At 42.9% G+C, this 13,844-nt stretch overlaps 1 protein-coding gene across 8 annotated transcripts in view; it reads right to left on the minus strand.

Annotated features, from left to right (window-relative positions):
• The window catches only part of CSMD3 (CUB and Sushi multiple domains 3), a 1,871,449-nt gene that overhangs the window by 1,679,601 nt on the left and 178,004 nt on the right, over positions 1-13,844 (minus strand). The window lies entirely within an intron of this gene.

Raw genomic sequence — 13,844 nt, forward strand, 5'->3', positions numbered from 1 at the left:
GATGCTAAGTCAAGCGGAATAGAAAAATACGCACACGTGCAGTCAGAGTGGTAGGGTATCCCCTCACACCCACTGAACCTAAATGATACTAGCGCACAGGCATGGGCCGCTGAGAGCATTTTAAAACCAAAGCTCCACCCCAAACATTCACGCCCAGCTGGCCGTGACATTGCCCGCGGGCCAATCCGGAGCTGCCACATCACGAGAGCAGCTAACATCTGACCACCAATCAGAAGACACAACATCACGGACATGCTCAGTAAGGTGATCTCTGGACTTGGAATCCAGAGCATAAGGCTGCACCTGTATAACACTGGTTACCATAGACTTTGCTGGAGAGCCAACAATAATCAAAGGTATACCATAAGAGAAGAGAAAAATTCCAGCTCACCCATTCAGAGGATCCTCTATGGCAACTTGTACATTTCAGAGCAGTCTGCTTCCCCTGCCGAAGCTGCAGTCAGCAGTGACACGCGTGGGGCTCCCCACATCACCTTCGAAAGAATTATGATGTCCCACCTGATAAAATTCACGCAGAAGCTATGGGACCCGCTTCAGTTTGCCTATAAGGAGAATCGTTCGGCAAACGACACTGTCAATCTGGCACTGAAGTACATTTTGGATCATACAGATGAACGGCACTCATATGTCCGGATTCTTTTCATGGACTTTAGCTCAGCGTTCAATACCATTGATTCGAATTTACTTCATAAGAAAATGGTAGCTCTTGGAGTCCCTCTCAACTTATGCTTGTGGATTTATAACTTCCTGACAGCCAGGATACAGAGTGTAAAAGTTGGACCATTCACTTCGGACACCTTGGTCACAAACATCGGGGCACCTCAGGGGTGTGTTTTGTCCCCGTTACTGTTTTCTCTCTATACGAATGATTGCATCTCTTCAGCAGACTCAGTAAAAATCTTGAAATTTGCCGATGATATGACACTGATTGGTCTGATCAGGGGAAATGCTGAAGACTTGTATCGGAGTGAGGTGGAAAGAATATGTGACTGGTGTAAAGCCAATAATCTTGTACTCAACACTAAAAAAACTGCTGAGATGGTTGTGGATTTTAGGAAAGATCAACATGAGATACTTCCAATCTACATCCATGACGAAGTGGTTCTTAGGGTCACAGAGACCAAATTCCTTGGTGTTATCATCTCTCATGATCTTAAATGGGGGAAAAACGTGGATGCTGTTATAAGAAAAGCACAACAGAGGATGTTCTTCCTGCGTCAGCTGAAAAGATATGGTTTGTCTAAGAATCTGCTGATCTTATTCTTTAATGCTGTCATCAGATCTGTGATTTGTTCCTCTCTGATAGTCTGGTATGGGGGAGCCACTGCGCATGACAAACTCCGCTTACAAAGGACTTTCAGAACAGCAGAGAGAATTATAGGCTCCCCCCTGCCTAAAATCCAGGATCTTTATGATAAGAGTATTCGATCCCACGCATTGAAAATTTCATCCGATCCCTCTCACCCGGGACACTCCTCATTCCAACTACTCCCTTCAGGACGTCGCTTCAGAGTCCCCAAATGCAGCACCAACCGCCATATGAACAGCTTCTATCCACTCTCTGTTCAACAATTAAATCGTCATGTGTAGACTATATACTGTATCTGTCTTGTTAGATGTTACTTGTTGTATCTGTTGTTATATATTATGTTGCCTCTTTGCCACAAAGAATTCCTTGTATATATGTAATATGTACTTGGCGATAATAAATTTGATTGATTGATTGATTGATTGATCACCTTTGGTCCTGGGACCACTGTCCCATTTTCCTTGCTATCCCCGATGCCCTGACATGTGCTCTCCTGGTTGGTGACTTGCTGGCTATTTTAGCCCTAAGCCTTACCTTGTTGTTTACTTCTATGCAGGTTATTTTCACTTTAGGGGGTACTCCCTTTTCATAGGGGCACCATCTTTACAGGTATCTCATGCAAATACTCTGATCTCATATAGGGCTCTGTCTCTCTTTTTTGCCTTCAGGATTCATATATATACTATTTTGTCTTGGGGATTCTTGTTTCACCCATATTATATTATATTATATTGTGGTGTGCCATAATACTGCTTTATGGGGCCTATGTGATGTGTTTTGTCTTTTTAATTGATTTTATTGTGGTTTGTTTTGTCTACTAATAAAAATTGTTTATACACTTTCTTACATATCATGGTTCATACATATTTTTACTCATTGGTGTGCCCTTTTTGTGCTTGGATCTTTTTCTCTAATTGTTTGCTGGAAAACCAGATGGTAGGCATGGGCAACACAGTGTGGTTAATCATTGTAATACTCTCTTCTGTGCAATCCTCAATTGGGAAACCAGTTATGCTGCAGACCCTGGAGTTGTCCCCTCAGTGTAGAGATGGTCTCCTGGCTGCTTGTACCGTACTGGACTGTAACCCAGCGTAGCTTAGTTGGCATTACTTTATTCCTGTGAGATGTAAGGAAATGCTCCATGCAACTTCATCCAGCTTTGCTCATTACTTGCCTTGTTCTGAGGAAAACCTATGGATCCCACACAGCGCACAGAGATGACCAGGCAGGAATATGGAATAAAAAATGGTGGATCCAGCACTTTAAAAAGCAAGTATTTTTTTATTTTAAAATTTCCAAAAAATATTTTATTGAACACATTTTAAAAAATTCAAGTGTGCAGACGGCCAGAACTAAGGCTGGATTCACATTGCATTAGGGGCAATCCGCTAACGGGATCCGTTACATAGTGGCACTAACGCTATGTAACGGATGCATTAGCGCACCCATAGCCCGCAATGATAGTAGCGCATCCTAACACATGCCAAAATCGGCATGCATTAGCAAGTATGCATTACTTCACGGTTCACCCTCGAACGCGGTATGCAGCATTTTTGGGTGCATCGGGACTAGCACACAGCGAATGGACCCGTTTGCTGTGCATAGACTGTATGGGCTATCGCATGGTAGCGCATGGTAATGAGCCGCTAAAATGTGTTAACGCATACCGTTAGCACTATGTCACAAAAGATGTCAAAAATGACATCAGCGTTAGCGGATCCATTAAACGGATACCCTAACGCAATGTGAACCTAGCCTAACATTAGATTAGATAATCCTACGCATTTTGGCATAGAGCCTTACTCATGGAGGTATACCATGAGCCTGAGCAAGACGCTGGGACCCAAGTCTGCGCTGAGCAGCAAGTGCAGCGACCGGACCCGAATGGGAGACCATAGGACCAGACAAAGTCTGGGATCTATTCTGCGCAGCGGGAGAATCTCAGCACCTAATAGTATCCCACTTAGTTTTTTATGATAACCCAGATTGTTCTGCTCAGAACACTGACTCAAACTAATAGAGTTGTTGTTAGAGGTTGCTATGACAAAGATGAGTGATATGCCCAATATTCCATTACGTTCACCACTTTTTCCCCACTAGTACACCTGCCAGAGACAAAGGAGGCCAATTGTGAAGGGCATTTATTAATGGGGTTATCTGGTCTTAAGCTACAAGTCTGCACTAACTCTACAGCATTTGACTGCAGACTCAAGCACTGTGAGGATTCTTCAGTGCCAGTGTCATGAGCAGACTGTTATGTGACCACAAATATGTGATTTGCACGCTCCAGGCCACATTCCAAATAGACTTTTTCAAGCCTCGCTCAGTACACTTGCATTGAGTAAGACTGGAAATTTCTAGTCGGCACATGACTGCACATACAGTATGTGTGACCACAAGTATATGATTAGCATAGTAGGTTACGTGTCAGTGGCTACCATTATACATATCTATTCTTTTACGTGGCTTCTTTTTATTTGCTGCTTTTTATGGGCTGGCCATGAGGTAGTTTAGTGCAGAGAGTCAGGGCGGACATCAGTGGGTCCTCTGGTGCCACCATCTATACCTATATGCAAGGAATGAATCATGTGCAATACACTTTTTATGTGTTCTGGTTTCAATTATTGATGTTTTTGGCATAGTGATTGAGCCAGAATTTTCTGCAGGTATGCGGGGCTCCCACTCGCCTCCCAGGCCCTTTTGCAGCTGCACCAGCTGCACTGGCGTTATGTCCACCTTTACCTCTGATACTGATTTTTTTATTTTATTTTTCTTTCAAAACTATTGTACTCACTTGCTTCTGCCTGCTTTTTAGTGCATTAAGAATGGGAAAAAAGTTCAATTTTAAATAAAATGCAGCAGGATATAACAACTGCACAATATCAATGATTCATCACACTGAGTCTGACACTGCTTCTAGCACCTCTCCTATCTACTACATTTCTGTATTATTTTTGTACTGCTACTTTCATCTTCTCTTCTTTTGGGACTTTCTGTTAAGCTTCGGATTTCTGCGTTTTCTCCGCAGGGATCCAGACCCTCACATTCTGCAGTCTCCTGCTGTTTATCTACTGCAGAGGAGATTGCAGAGGAGATTGCCTTGCAGCAAATCTCTCCTGAGGCTAAGTCCTTCTGTTCTCCTACTGAGCATGCTCATGGGACGATCTCCCATTGGAGATCGGGAGTCATGTGCTCAGGTCCCGCTCCAGATCCCATTGGTCCATCTCAGAGATCTGGAAGAGTGTGGAAGGTCCCAGCTGCTATAAAAGGCACGCATGGCTGTTCTGCCATGCGCTAGTATAGACTTACTTGCCGCTGTGTGTATGAGGATGGATGTATGATTCTGGTGAATGGCTCATTATAAACCCCTTCTCTCTGATATTATGTATGTGGTTAGGGACTGAGTTTAGAATCAGTGCCAGCGCTCCACTGCTGCAACATCCACAGCTGCTAGCGTCCGACATTGCGCTTGTGCCTTAGCCTTGTCGTTTAGCGGCAGTGTCCACGCCACGCTGCAGTAGCAGTCCCCTTTGCCTCCGCAGTTGTGACGTCGCGCATACGGTAGGTCTAGACGGACGTAGTGCCGCCGTCTTGGGCTATTCTTGTGACCTGATAGCGTGTTTGTGTTTTTACTGAGTACTGTGATCTCAACAGGCTCAGTCTTTTGTGTTTGTACTTATTTGGCATCTCTGTGAATTAACTGAGATTGCTCTGCGCACCTGGGTGAAGTTTAACCCTGTGCGCATTTCTACCATATTGCTCCTGCCACCACTTAGCAGCGGTTATCTCACCTACTGCACGGTGGACCACGAGCGGCGACCGCACTTTATGATTATTTTTATTTAGTGCATTCCGCCGTTCCTAACACATTCTTGTCACCTCCAGCTTTTGGAGAAACAAGCCTTGTGAATCCATTATGATGAGTCAAAAAATTGGGGAGCAAGTGCTCTAAGCAACAAATGTTACTGATTGTCTGCCAGCAATCACCCAATTAATTAGAAATTTACCCCAGAATGACAGCTGCATTCCATGCCTCAGCTTTTATATAGGCTATAATTCGCTGTGCTGTAATATGTGATGGTTTTGTTCTATTATGTGATATGATAGCTGCGAGATATTGTTGAGAAGCCTGCCCGAATCTTACCTGAGGAAATGACTGTCCTCTCTAGCTCATAAAATCTTCTGCATTGTGTAAAACAGCTGCAATCATTTAGCAAATTGTTCAAAACAAATTTAATTCACATCAAGCCATTTCTTTCATCTGTAGCAGGTACCATGACTCACATGCACCCTGCTGCATAGTCTATAGTATATGCAGATCACACAGCTAGGAAGAAAGTATCTCCAATATGGTAATAAAAATAAAAAGCTACCACTGTAAAAAGAGAGAGTAAACATTTTTCTACAGACGTAGATTTAATAAATAAAAATACACATTAGAGACATTCTAATGAAAAAAAAAATAATTTCTATTTAATGAGGATACCATAAGACAGCTAAGAAAACAGTTATAGAATGATCCTCCACCTTACTAAAATTTCAGATGGCTTTGACCTTCTTAAGAGGAAGATATCATGAGCTGGAAGCTATAGAAAATGCTTAGCTATGCACCATGGTCTGTTTATACATTACAGGGGTCATTTGTTAAAGACTCCCTGCTGCGAAACTGATTCACAGAACAACGTGCTCTTTAACATATCAAGTCCTCAACATTAATTCTCTTCTTCCTTATTCATGGGTTATTCTATGCATAGAAAAGCCACATTGAAAATACCAAATCATAATGAATTTATACACATAGCTGCCATTGCAATGAAAATGATGTGTTTTAGTTGCTGTTTTAGTTCCCAAAATTATCTTCATTTTACTTGTTTTGAGGGTCTTAAAAGTTTTATTTTATGGTTAACAGAGTTGTGTGAGGGCTTGTTTTTTGACAGAACAATCTGTAATTTTGAATTTGTGTGACTTGTGCATTTCTTTTTATTGCAATTTCTGGAAATAAATTTTGCCTTTTTTTGTTTCAACATTTTAGTATTCTTCACATAGGCCAAAAAATGTATATTTTCGTTCTTTCATATTTTTGTGGGTTTTAACATGTACTTAGTGTAGGCGACCAACAGGAAGAATACTGAACAATGTATATCTCTCCGATAAAGTTAAACTGGGTGAGATATTAAAAGTCGGGTAGTACTGGTTGATGCAGCAGATTAGGCTCTAAGCTGTTACACCAGTGCCTCTACCTTATGCCAGTAATTACACTGCCTACCCATCCATCCAGAATCCAGTACAAACTTATTACCCTCACCCACAAAGCACTCCATGGCTCAGTACCACCCTACATATCATCCCTCGTTTTGGTCTACCACCCTACCCATGCCCTCCATTCTGCTGATGACCTGAGGTTAACATCTTCAATAATCAGAACCTCCCACTCCCGTCTCCAAGACTATACACGTGCTGCTCCAATTCTTTGGAATGCACTTCCCAGGTCAATACGATTAGTCCCCAATCCCTACAATTTTAAGCATGCATTTGTTCAGACTGGCCTACTGCCTCAACACATTAACCTAACTATCCCTGTGTGGCACAGTCAAAAGTTTTACCATAACCAGGTTAACCGCATCATGTTCCCACATGCTTTATGCATCTATTAGCCCTCAGTTGTCTGTACTGTTACACACTTAACATTATCACTGGTCTGAACAATGAAGGCAACTGTTACCACCTAATTGAACTAAAAAATATTACTATTGCGCTTGGAGTCACCGTAAAATAAAATGGAAAAACAAATATATGAGCCAGTAATGAATAGCCAAAGTAGGACAAACAGTATAGTTAGCACAAAACTAGTCATGTAAATCCCTTTGGATCTTGTCTCCTATTGCAGTAGGGGTTAAACTACCACACAAGAAAAAAAGGAATGAACTCAGTCTGGAATCAAGGTGCCCAGTAACAGATATTGCAGATAGATCCTGACTCCTATTGCATTAGGGGTTAAACTACCACAAAAAAAAGGAATGAACACAGTCTGGAATCAAGGTGCCCAGTGACAGATATTGCAGATATATCCTGTCTCCTATTGCAGTAGGGGTTAAACTACCACAAAAAAAAGGAATGAACTCAGTCTGAAATCAAGGTGCCCAGTAATAGATATTGCACATGGATCAAAGTTACCTCCTCCAGTAGTAAGGGTTGAGGCTGCCACAAGTGAAGTAGGTGGCTACAGACTTGAATGAAGCCGTCGCTGATTCCAAGTTACAGGTTCCACAGGTCCTTTTAGGATGGATATCACTCCTCTGTTAAATAACCAAATGATTCCTTTCTCCTTATTGCTTGCAATAGTCACTGTAGCGGTGCTGCCCCGGCTGGCGGCAGCAAACTCTATTCAGGCTGAAAAAAGTTGCTGAACGCTGTGCCCGACCGTCACGCTGTGCTCATCAGCACAGGACCTGCGTGATGTCAGAGGCACGTGATGTGCTGGGCTGCAGCCGCTATGGATCACGGTATGGACCAAAAAAGCTACCCGACGAGTTTCAGAGCCTCCTGTCTCCTTCCTCAGGGTATAGTCCCACTAGCGATCTTGGCCCTATATATATACACCTGCAATAATTATGTAAATTTAAAAAAAAAAAAAAGGTCAAGCTGCTTATGATTCTTAGTGGAAACCAAATAGTTCAATCTCGCTGTTTAACCCTTTAGGGATGAGAGTGTCAAGCGTAAAGATCCAGCGTGATTCAGCATGGGACATGAGTTTTATATGGTCTCCTTTACGTTCCCGTTTATGAACAAGTTCTAAACCTATAACTGACATGTCTGACACTGATCCTTCATGATGAAGAGTGTTACAAAAAATTGTTTGAATTGTCACAAACTTTGAGCAACTCATGACTTAGTAAAATATTTGCAACTTTTCTTATTTCTATTGTAGCACTTCCAAGTTCCTCTAACTTTGTCAAAAGTAGGAGGAGCACAGCAGTGACGGGCAGCAAAAAAGGCGTAACAGAACAGAAATGCACTCAAGTCACTAACTGAATATAATTTGTATGCCGTTGCACAACTCTTAATGAATTTGGCATATCTTACTCAAGTGCATCTTTCATCAAGACAGAGAAAAGTCCTACTCATGATGAATTAGGTCTTACGTGCTCAAATTTTAAGCAGTGCTACCACCAATGAAATATGGCATTAAAAATTATTTGACAGGTTCTCCAGAGCTACAGATACTTTTTTGTAATCACTCCACCAAGAGATGAAAATCCTGAACAGTAAACCCTCATCTAATAATGTAGAACTTCATAATGGGTTAAAAGACAATAGGTCTTCTAAACCAGGCAATCCCTTTAAAGTGAACTTGGTCATTGGAACAGGAAAAGAGTGGAGCCACAAATTTTTCGGAATGTCTACTTAAATTGTTTTTTTAGATGTTTCAAACATAAAAGGTGGTCCACTATGAAGAAATCTACGGAATGGAATGACACCTATAAATATTCATAAGTTTCTTTGGAGATATTCCCTTGAAAATACACTTAATAATCCTCTTTAAATGTTCCCAGACTCCTGCTGTGCCCTTCAGTCATGTACACTAGTATTTAATGTCCTAGAGGGGGCTATATTTTAGATGAACAGAAAATGTTCAACTCCCGCATTAGGCATAAAACATATTTTTTTCACAATGCGGTAGTAAAGTGAGCATTGTGTGTATTAATCTATGTACAGAATGAAAGCAAAGCACTTTTTTTTAATCACTTAATAAAAAGATAGCTGTTTTATTTTAAAAAGAGCCCAACATCTACTTACATCTACTTACAGTATAGCTTGTTGGAGAAAGCCGCCATGATTTATAGTTCTGGTGAACCCCCGTTGAGTCACTTCAATGATTGGCTCTCCATGAAAGAAAACCCAACTGATCTTGTAAGTCTATATTCATGATCGCCATACACTGTAAATGCGATATATGTCAGATATACTGTATATATTTTTTATAAAATTGTGGATTGTAAAACTAAACAATCGGTACCTATTAGAAATGAGCAAATCATTTCTATGAAGAAAAAAAATCCAAATGTTTGCAAAATTGATAAAATCTTTAAAATTTATTTCAAGACTTGAGGTTAAAAATTTATGATGGTGGATGAGATAACGTGTATGGTTGAGTGTGATCCAAATATCAGAACCATTCACAGCATGCTGTGATAATTTTCTCAGGCTGAATTGGCATGATAAAAAAAATCATAGATCTGCACTGCCCCATAATATTATACTGGGCCGAGCGCTATCTGCTAAATCATTGAATAGCACTCAGACTTGTTATATGGTCGTATGAGTGAGCCCTCAGACTTATGGCTTACTTCATATGAGATGGCAATGCAGCACTTTGGAATGCTAGCTCCATCTGCAACAAGCTCCATGTGATCCATGACCTCTTTACCTCCCGCAACCTTTCCTTCCTTGCCCTCACTGAGACCTGGCTGACACCCCCTGGCACGGTGTCCTCAGCTGCACTGAGTTATGGTGGCCTCCACTTTTACCCACACTCCTCACCCTGGCAACAGACATGGTGGAGGAGTGGGTTTCCTCCTTTCTAAACACTGCTCCTTCAACCCTATCCAACCCCCACCCTCCCTTATCCTCCCTTCTTTCGAGGTTCTCTCTGTCCGTATCTACTTTCCCTCTAATCTCCAAATGGCTGTCATACACCGACCACCGGGCTCAGCCACTGCCTTCATCGGCCAATTCTCCACCTGGCTCCTCCACTTTCTCTCTGCTGACATCCCCACCATAATCATGGGAGACTTCAACATCCCCATTGACACCCACCAGCCAGCAGCCTCCACTTACCTCATCCTTTAGACTTACTCAGTGGTCCTCCACAGTCACCCACACAGATGAACATACATTAGACCTCATCTTCACCCGCCTCTGTACCCTACCCAAACTCACAACCTCTCCCTTCCCCCTATCTGACCACCATCTACTCACCTTCTCATCCTTGTCCTTCTCACCTACCCCCCATGTCCAGCCACTAGCACATCCTCGCAGAAACCTCGCACACCTAGACATTCACAGACTCTCAGACTCTCTTCTACCTCTGTCCTCCATATCTTCACTCCACAACACAGACAGTGCCACCGCTTTCTACAATGCCACCCTCACATCAGCCATAGACTCAGTCACCCATCTAATGCATGGCAAAGTGCGACAAATTAATAGGCCACCCTGGCACAACAACTTCACCAAAAAACTTCGACAAGCATCCATGGTCGTGGAGCGGCGTTGGAAAAAAACACACCTGCCAGATGACTTCACTGCTTTCAAGCAAGCTACACTTGCCTTCAAATCAGCCCTCACCTCTGCTAAACAGACCTATTTCACAAAAGTTGAATCCTCATTATCCCACAACCCAAAACAACTGTTCAGCACATTTAACTCTCTCCTCCGCCACCACTGCCACCTCCAACTCCACTCATCTCAACTGAGGACTTTGCCACCTACTTCAAAAACAAGATCGACCAAGCAAGGCACCCCATTACTGTTCCACTACCCCAACCACTCCACATACCAGACCTCCGCCCTTCCCTAATAAGCTCCCTCTCCAACACCACTGAAGGAGAGCTTACTCATCTCCTTTCCAAATCACACCTCACCACCTGTGCACTTGATCCCATCCCTTCCCACCTGCTTCCCAACCTCACTAACAGGATCAATCCAGCCCTAACCCATCTCTTCAACCTATCCTTATCTTCTGGTACCTTTCCCTCTGCCTTCAAACATGCCACCATAGCACCCATCCTCAAAAAATGAAACCTTGATCCAATTGCTATGCCCAGCTATCGCCCCATATCACTGCTCGCGCTTGCTTCCAAACTCCTTGAACAGCATGTCCATGCTCAACTTTCCTCCCACCTCTCATCTAACTCCCTCTTTGACATCCTCCAGTCTGGCTTCCACCCCCACCACTCCATTGAAACTGCCCTGACCAAAATTACTAATGACTTCCTCACAGCCAAAGCTAACAGACAATTCTCCATCCTCCTCGATCTTTCCTCTGCCTTCGACACAGTCAACCACTGTCTACTGCTACAGATTCTTTCTTCCTTTGGCATTAAAGACCTTGCCCTGTCCTGGATTGCCTCATAACTTTCTGACTGCACATTAAGCGTTTCCCACTCCCACACTACCTCCTCATCCCGCCATCTCTCTGTTGAATTCCTACAAGGCTCTGTCCTTGGGCCCCTACTTTTTTCCATTTATACTCTTGGTCTAGGACAACTCATAATGTCCATGGCTTCCAGTACCACCTGTATGCGGACGACACTCACATCTACCTCTCTGGCCCAGATGTCACCTCTCTGCTGTCCAGAGTCCTAGAGTGAGAATCAGCCATATTCTCCTTTTTCATCTCTCGCTTCCTAAAATTCAATGTAGACAAAACTGAACTCATTGTCTTTTCTCCATCTCACATATCTTCCCTACCCGATCTATCTATTATGGTAAACGGCATCACGCTCTCTCCCGCACCTGAAATCCGCTGCCTCGGAGTAACTCTCGACTCTGCCCTGTCCTTCAAACCACACGTCCAAACTCTTGCCACCTCCTGTCACCTCCAACTCAAAAATATTTCCAGAATCCGTCCCTTCCTCAGCCCTCAATCTACTCAGCCCTAAAACTCTTGTACATGCCCTCATTATCTCCCACCTTGACTACTGCAACACTCTCCTCTGTGGCCTCTCTGCTAACTCTCTTGCACCACTCCAGTCAGTCCTCAACTCTGCTGCCCAACTACACCACCTCTCTCCTCCCTACCCCCCTGTTTTTCCCCTCTGCAAATCCCTCCACTGGCTCCAAATTCACCAGCAAATCCAGTTCAAACTACTAACACTGACCTACAAAGCCATACAAAGCCATCCACAACCTGTCCCCTCCCTATATCTCTGAACTAATCTCCCAATATCTTCCCTCAAATAATCTTCGATCCTCCCAAGACCTCCTACTCTCCTCCACAGTTATTCGTTCCTCACACAACCGCCTCCAAGATTTCTCCCGAATATCCCTTATACTCTGGAATTCCATGCCTCAACACATCCGATTATCCACCACCCTCCAATCCTTCAAGCAGAACCTCAAAGCCCATCTTTTCAGGAAAGCTGACAGCCTGCAATAACCATTCTGCCACCTCACCACCTTCTGAGCTGCCGCCTCAAAACCACCAGAGCTGCTGCACCCCCGACCTTCTGTCTCTTCCTCACTATCCCATAGAATGTAAGTCTGCAAGGACAGGGTCTTCTCCCCTCTTTACTCGTGTGTCATTGTAAATTTGTTTACTGTTAATGATATTTATAACTTTGTATGTAACCCACTTCTCATGTACAGCACCATGGAATTAATGGCGCTATTTAAATAAATAATAATAATAATAATCAAGAGATGCTTTACTCTCTCCCGTGACTGCTTAGGCCAATTACAAGGCAACAATTGAACTCACCAGAGTAGAGGAAGCATTAGGGAATACTGTAGGAGAATAAAAGCGCAAAATAGGGTTTTATCTGATGGAGATAGTAGGGTATGCAATCTGATTGCACTCACCTGACGTGTCTTTACTTTAGAGCATGGAAACTCATCAGAGTTGACAGCTGCTGGGGATCCACTAGCCAAAGACTGATGGCCAAGGAAAGTAGTATCAAAATGGAGAAATTCATGGATGTCACCTGCGCTGCTGTACAAAGTACAATCCACACGCTAGTAATAAAGAATTGATGGTTTATTCACTAAACACGTTTCAAAGTCATTATGACTTCTTCAGGAGATGTACATTATTACTGGGGTCCCACGGCTAAATAATGTAACACCAGTTTTATACATGACTTGTTGCATTGTGACTGAAGGGCCCTCTAGCAGATTTTGCGGTGGGGACTCATTAGATACATTATATCATTGCTGTATACAATTAGGTTAATAAGGATCTTGTTTGATGAGACTAAGTTCATGTAGTGATATACAGAAGCTTTGGGTTTTTATCCAGAACGAAATTTGCAGCCAAGCTATTGCATTAAAAGAATTATTTCCAGTTTTGGCAGCACATTTTCATGACCAGCCAATGTAAATCAGCACCAGCAAACTGATGCTCTTAAAATGGGAAAGTCCTTAGATACTGGTGACTTCTTATTCTAAAAATTATAGCTTGCAGCCATCCTCGGCACAAACTATCACATTGGATGGTCTGTTTCTAGGTGGTAACTAACTCTCCTGGTGCATTAGGCAGTGAAACCAGGCTCTCTGTGTACAAAGTCCATAGATAGTGAGCTGCTTACCACAGGAGGGGGCGTTGCCAGACTAATCCCACAATGTTAATTTCCTAGTGATAAATCCTTCGCCGTTAATAAACTACAGCAGAACTTTGGCAAATGACACATCCCTGAATACTGTGTTTCAGCCTCTGTCTCTTGCTGTCCTCAGATTACATAGCAAAACCTGCTGACGGATTCCATTTAAATGTGTCTGTCAGGTACCTCTATTA

The sequence above is a fragment of the Dendrobates tinctorius genome, unplaced genomic scaffold (genome assembly GCF_039654945.1).
Source record: "Dendrobates tinctorius isolate UK_male_01 unplaced genomic scaffold, ASM3965494v1 ptg000116l, whole genome shotgun sequence".
In the NCBI taxonomy this organism is placed as follows: Eukaryota; Metazoa; Chordata; class Amphibia; order Anura; family Dendrobatidae; genus Dendrobates; species Dendrobates tinctorius.